General features: G+C 39.6%; 1 pseudogene; it reads left to right on the top strand.

Moving 5' to 3' along the window:
- Positions 1-874: 874 nt before the first annotated feature.
- LOC149524558 (uncharacterized) lies at positions 875-2,714 on the top strand (annotated as a pseudogene).
- The last annotated feature ends 4,698 nt before the right edge of the window (positions 2,715-7,412 follow it).

Here is a 7,412-nt window from a genome sequence, read left to right as displayed (position 1 = left end):
GCGTTATTCCTCGTAGAATGAGGTTTACAGAGTTTGGAATAAGTTGTCCATTATTTCAAAATTATTTCAAAATAATGGAATGGCTGTGTAGGCTCTCACATTATTATTTTGAAATAACGCTAGTTATCTCGAAATATTGGTGTGTCTAGCACTCTTAGAGAAGAAATCAGTTCACATTCCATCATTTTGGGGTGCCAATAGTTGTGCATATATAATTATGAACACAAATTAAATATTTAGCTCCTTTGCCAAATATATATTGTACGTTAGTTTAGTAACTAAGACCCAGAACTGTTTACTTTTCTAGCACCAAATTCTGTTCACAGACACATATGAAAGTATCATTGAACTGTTCCATTGTACTAATTATAGTGAGAGAGTGTCCCACACACTATCTAAGAAATTAAGGAACCATCTGATCAGTATCCTGTACAAGAAACAAAAGACTATCAAGAATGACATCTCTAACCTTGAAACTCATCTATAGACAAACATCCACACCAGTTACCACTTAGCAGGACTTTTATTCTACTAGACAAGAAATCTACAATACACACTTCTACTCCCTACAAAAAAGAAAAGATATGAAACTTTCTAAACCACTCCATGCCACAGGATACTACAACAGCGACTACCTCAGCCCACCAGATAATATTGTCAACCTTTCTAGTTACAAACTCAGCCCAGCAGAAGAGTCTGTCTTATCCTGAGGTCTTTCTTTCTGCCCACCACCCCCATGAATTGGGTTCAATTCTGTGGTGACCTTGAAGTCTTCTTTCACCACTTCTGTCTACGGGAATACTTCCAAGTTACCAATGAACATCAAGCTGACTGACTAGATCCCTCCTACCAACACTAAAAGAAAAAAAATTCTATGTGGACTTCCCTTGACAGTTGTAACGACAGCCTGGATTTCTATATTCAGTGCTTCTGCAACTGTGCACAGACTAACATTATGAGCAAACAACAAGTGACATATAATCTCAACCGTACTGAACGCTATGCTATCCAGAGTGTCAAAAATACCTCTGACATTATAGTCAAGCTGGCTGACAAAGGGGTGCTGTGGTCCTGATGAATAAGTCACATTATGAACGGGAGGCAGCTAGACAACTCTCCAACACCACATTTTATAAACCTCTCTCCTATGATCCCACTTTGGAATACCAAAAGAAACTACTTCTTAAGGACCTTCTTCTTAAGGAGGTCCCTGCCTCTACTTGGAACCAAATTCACAAAGACACACCTTCTGAACCCCAACCAGGATTATTCTATTTGTTTCCTAAAATCCCTAAACCTGGACACCCCGGACAACCCATCATTTCAAGTATTGGCACACTCACTACTGGGTTATCCAGCTATATAGACTCCCTCCTCAAACCCTATGTTACCAACACTTCTAGCTATCTCTGAGATACCACTGGCTTCCTAAGGAAATTACAAAACATCGATAACCTTCCTGATAACACCATCCTTGCCACAATGGACGTAGAAGCTCTCTACACCAATATTCCACGTGAAGATGGACTACAAGTGATTAGAAACATTATCCCAGAGGTTACCACATCTAATCTGGTATCAGATCTGTATAACTTTGTTCTCATCCACAAGTATTTCCAATTTGGAGACAACTTATACATCCAGATCAGCGGCACAGCCATGGGTACCCACATGGCTCCACAGTATGCTAACATCTTTATGGCTGACTTAGAACAATGTTTCCTCAAATCCCATCCCCTATTACTCTTCCTTTACTTAAGCTACATCAATGACATCTTTATTATTTGGACTCATAGTCAAGAAACACTGGACACATTCCACAGAGATTTTAACAACTTACACTCCACCATCAATCTCAACCTGAACCATTCGACACGAGAGATCCATTTCCTGGACATCACAGTACATATCACGGATGGCAAAATCAATACCACTCTCTACAGGAAGCCCACTGACTGCTACACTTACCTACATGCCTCCAGCTTCCATCCAGGACATGCCATATGATCCATCATCTATAGTCAAGCCCTTAGATACAATCGCAACTGCTCCAATCCCACTGACAGAGACCAAAAAGTTCAAGATCTCTACCAAGTATTTGTAATTACCCCCCCCCAGAGGGGGGGGGGGAAACAAATTGAAAGAACCAGACGAATACCCAGAAACTGTCTACTTCTAGATAGGCCCAAGAAAACCAACAATAGAACACCACTTGTCATCAGCTATAGCCCCCAACTTAAACCCCTCCAACGCATTATCAATAACCTACAACCTATACTAGAACAGGATACTACACTCCGAGAGGCTCTGGGGGACAGACAATCACCTAACCACAGGGCATACCACATTAAAACTATCCCTGGAACTTTCCCTTGCAACAAACTCCATTGCCAACTTTGTCCACATATTTACTCTGGAGACCCAACATCACTGGACCTAACCATGTCAGTTATACAATCAAGGACTCATATTCCTGTACGTCCAGCATCAAGCATCTCCACACAGAAAAACCTGTTACTCAACATTTTAATCTAACTGGCCATTCCCTTAAAGACCTGAAAACATGCATCTTACTTCAAAAAGACTTTAAGACCAGATTACAAAGGGAGACTTCAGAACATGTATTTATGTTTAAATTTGACACTATTCGAATGGGCATTAATAAAGGTGCTAATTACCTTACACATTCAAAAGACAGCATCCCCATCTTTTGATATTCGTAGTAACTCCAGATTTGCCACTTATTGACTCTTTTCTTGTCTCTTCCTTGCCCCCACTTTCTGTTCTTGTAGCTGATTGTTAGTTTATAATCTGATTAATTTTTTCATTGTATTCCTTTGTTATATATGGTCATGCCAATTCACTTTCAGAATATGATCTGAAGAAGTGGGTCTGACCCATGAAAGCTCATCACCTAATAAACTATCTTGTTATTCTTTAAAGTGCTACATCTTTTTTTCCTTTTGTTTTATTGAACACAATGTGAGTTGTGAATATTCTAATGGTAGGATTTGCCCCACAACATATAAAGAGGCTGATTCCCACCTGAGAAACAGAGCTGACATGTTTGTTTAGAGTTGAAAAGGGGTATGGCAATCATGACTAAATTGAGAATGCAAAGAGAGAAGTGAACACTGAATATCAACAGATTACATTCTGAAAGAAAGCGAGAAGTGCCAGATCAAATCAAGTGGATAAAGTAATGGTAAGGATACAGAAGGGAAATGAAAAATGTTCAAAGAAAAATGCTCCAGGGTTACGAATGGCAAGGGAAAAAAACACCAAATAGAAGAAAGCCAATGTGGATAAACCAAGAAATGTGAAAAGAAATCAAAGAAAAGGAAAGGCACACGAGTTGTACAAATCATGCATGGAGGAGGATGGGAAAGTCTGTAGAATAAAATTGAAAGAGGAAAAACATGAGAAGCAGACAGCAAAATGAAAACTGTACAAAACGTAGGACAGATCCTGGCCTTCAATGTAGCTTGGTTCAATTCATAAGATTGTCAACTGATGTTTAAAAGACAGTTAAGGATTTCTAGATGTGAGGGGGAGCATATCCCTGTGTCAGTTCTATGCCACTCCTTCCTATCTTTAGATTTAAGATTGAGGTCATGCTAATGGACAGGTGGACTTATCTGTGTTCTAAAGAATAAGTCCACAACCTTTGCAAAAGCAGGGAAGAGCCACAGGCAAGTTTGAGTGACAGCAAAGAAGAAAACAGGTGAGGGAGTGGGGTCAAAGTTTAAATATCAGGAAGCAGAGAGGGATACAGAGCAGAGAAGTTCTATCAGTGCCCATTGCTCCGTAAAGGCAAGATATAGGTACTCTGCCTAGATTGGATAAGGGCCAATATAACTGAATAAGGGGTGAAAATAGATTCCACAGTCACAAAGTCACAAATATCACAAAGTAACATCCCAATCCCCACCCTCAATTTATCCAACTTCCTCCAATTAGAGTGGTTGGTGACCATCTTGACCAGCACCAGAAGGAAAATGACAAGGATGTCTTGAAACATTGCAAGACCATGAATGGACTATGCAGGAGGAAGAGCAGCCAGAACCTAAGAGTTTCAGAAGGAGCTGAAAGAGGCTGCAACCTGATGCTCTCTACATAAATGGGAGTCAGGGTCCCTCTCATAACAACAGGCACAGGTATCAGGGGAGGTTGTGAACAATGCCAGGTATACTCCTGTGCTTACAGGACCATAGTTGAACTCCCAACTAACATACCTGACAGACCATGCAACCAGAGTAGAGTACAGACTGGTCCGCTAGGGTTCCTTACACTCCATGGATGGCAACATATCTTGTCGCCTGGTGCAAGGGCAGGACATGAGGACAAGGAAGTAGGTGGTTTGAAGATGACCATTTACAAATGTTTCTGGGTGAGGTTTGAAAGCAAACCAGATGGCTATTGTTCAGCCAAATCAGATGGTGTGTCAGAGATGGAAAGGGGTGTGGAAATTTTGTTTATTCATTTCCTGCCTAGGATAAGGTCCGAACCAGCAGTGAGACATAGATAATCTGTAACCTCTGTAATCTGGGTGTTCCTAATTTGGGAACATCCATGGTATTGATCCTAGCAGGGGGGAGGAGGAAGTGGCTCTGTGTGCAGCCATTCTCCTTCTCCCCAAGATGGAGGAAGGGCAGTACAGTGACATGCTATGCTAGAGGCTTTCCCCCACTACTCTCATATTATGGGTACGTCTACACTGCACAGTTATTTCGGAATAAACTATTCCAGAATAGTTATTCCAAATGAGCACATCTACACTGCAGAGAAGCCTCAAAATTAGTCTAAGGAAGGCTTCCCTAATGTAGACGTGCTATCTCAATTTAGAGCCCCAGGAGGAATCACTTAGAATAGCCCTTGTGAGGGACTATTTTGAAACAACAGAAGTGGAGCATCTACACATGCCTTATTTCGAAATAGCTATATTGGAATAGGTGTTATTCTTCATAGAATGAGGTTTACAGAGTCAGAATAAGCTGTCTATTATTTCAAAATTATTATGAAATAATGGAATTTCCGTGTCAATGCTCACATAGTTATTTCAGAATAACGCCTTTATTCTGAAATAACTTTGCTGTGTAGACACACCCATAGTGGCAGGGAGGTATGCCTGGGAGCTGTGAGGGATGCAGAGTGCTGGGTAAGCCCCTAGCACCATCTTCCTCGTGTCCTCCCCCACCTAGCAAAATCTTTTATCTGGCCACCTAGTTTCCCAGAGATTCGAGTGTACTAATTTTAATCAACACATTTGACCATTTTGACTTTAACATCCTTTGCATGAAGCTCATGTAGGGATGTAAGTACTATGTAAGGGTCAGGGAAGACTTAGATCATGACTATTGACAACCCTTGGCATTCTCATCTCATCTACTTCCGTTCCACAAGTTAAAAGTGAAAGGACAGCAAGTGCTGGGCTAGAGCAGGATTTATTAGGACTATGTAAGTTCAGCTTCTGAATAGGAAGAAGCCTCCTTCCTATGGAGTGTAAAAGCTTTATAGAATACGAAAGAGCCATCCTTTCTCTACTACTCCTAACATGCGGACATTGCTGGTAAGCAGATATTTGTGGACTGCAGGATTATTCTGGAAGGTTGTCTAGATATTGAAGGCAGTCACAATTTCACGGGTTGCTCAGACATGTCATAAAGATTAAAATTAAATGTTATGAAGTATATGTGGTATATCAATGAAGTGTATGCAGCTCCTGCTGAAGATAATACAATGACTTTACTGTTATTTATTTTGAAGAACATAATGGGCCTGATCCTAAAGAAAGATGACAAAGATAATTAATAACTCCAACCTGGGGTATTTGACAGTCATTACAAAGCAGATCTGCCAAATTGAGAAAATCTGGATTGAACATAAGCAAATACAGCATGATTGTTTAATTAATTATTATAAGAACATAAGAAAGGCCATAGGTCCATCAGTCCAAAGGTCCATGTAATTCAGTATCCTGTCTGCTGACAGTGGCCAACACCAGATGCCCCAGAGGGAGGGAACACAACAGGTAATCCTCATGTGATCCCTCTTCTGTCACTTATTTATAGACAAACAGAGGCTAGGGACACCATTCTTACCTATCCTGGCTAATAACCACTGATGGACCTAACCTTCATGAATCTATCTAGCTCTTTTTTCAGCCCTGTTAAAGTCCAAGCCTTCACCACATCCTCTGGCAAGGAATTCCATAGGACAGTTGACTGTGTGCTTAGTTAAGAAAAACTTCATTTTGTTTGTTTTAAACCTGCTGCCTATTTATTTCATTTGGTGACCTCTAGTTTTTATATTGTGGGAATAAGTAAATAACTTTTCCTTATTCACTATTTCCACACTAGTTATGATTGTATAGACCTCTATCGTATCTCCCCTTAGTCTCCTGTTTCTAAGCTGAAAAGTCACAATCTTTTTAATTTCTCTTCATATGGGAGCCATTCCAAATCTCTAATAATTTGTGTTGACCTTTTTTGAACCTTTTCCAATGCCAATATATCTTTTTTGATATGATGCAACCACATCTGTACGCAGTATTCAAGATGTGGGCATACCGTGGTTTTATATAGAGGTAAAAAGATAGTCTCTGTCTTATTCACTATCCATTTTTTAATGATTCCTAACAATTGGTTTGCTTTTTTGACTGTAGCTGCATACTGAGTGGGTGATTTCAGAGAACTATCCACAATGACTCCAAGATCTCTCTCGAGTAATTGTAGCTAAATTGGTCCCCATTATATTGTATGTATAGTTGGGATTATTTTTTCCAATGTGCATTACTTTACATTTACGAACATAAAATTTCATTTGCCATTTTGTTGCCCAATCACTTAGTTTGGTGAGATCTTTTTGAAGCATTTTCTTTTCTTCACAGTCTGCTTTGGTCTTAACTATCTTGAGCAGTTTGGTATTATCTGCAAATTTTGCCACCTCACTGTTTACCCCTTTCTCTAGATCATTGCTAAATAAGTTGAATAGGATTGGTCTCAGAACAAACCCTTGAGGGATTGCACTAATTACCTCTCTCCACTCTGAAAACTTACCATTTATTCTACCCCTGTATTGGTGTCATGTTAGCTATCTTCTAGTCATTAGGTAAAGCAATCTGAACACTTGTGGTATTATCAACATATTTTCTGCTGTAAAAAAGAATTATTGGTATTTTGCTTGCTTGCTGTGTACTGATTTTTAAAAAATTTTCAGTGAAAAGCCAAATATTATTTTTAAAAATTACAATGAAAAATCTTCCTGGACACACAATTGCAGATCTAAAAGTAGCCATCCTGCAGCAAAAAAACTTCAGGACCAGACTTCAAAGAGAAACTGCTGAGCTACAGTTCATCTTTAAGTTTGACACAATCAACTCTGGATTAAACAAAGACTGTGAATGGCTTGCT

Source organism: Pelodiscus sinensis, chromosome 4 (assembly GCF_052426305.1).
Source record: "Pelodiscus sinensis isolate ZL-2025 chromosome 4, ASM5242630v1, whole genome shotgun sequence".
In the NCBI taxonomy this organism is placed as follows: Eukaryota; Metazoa; Chordata; order Testudines; family Trionychidae; genus Pelodiscus; species Pelodiscus sinensis.
The sequence above is the reverse complement of the archived record's forward strand: the minus strand, read 5'-3'. Positions and strand labels throughout refer to the sequence as shown.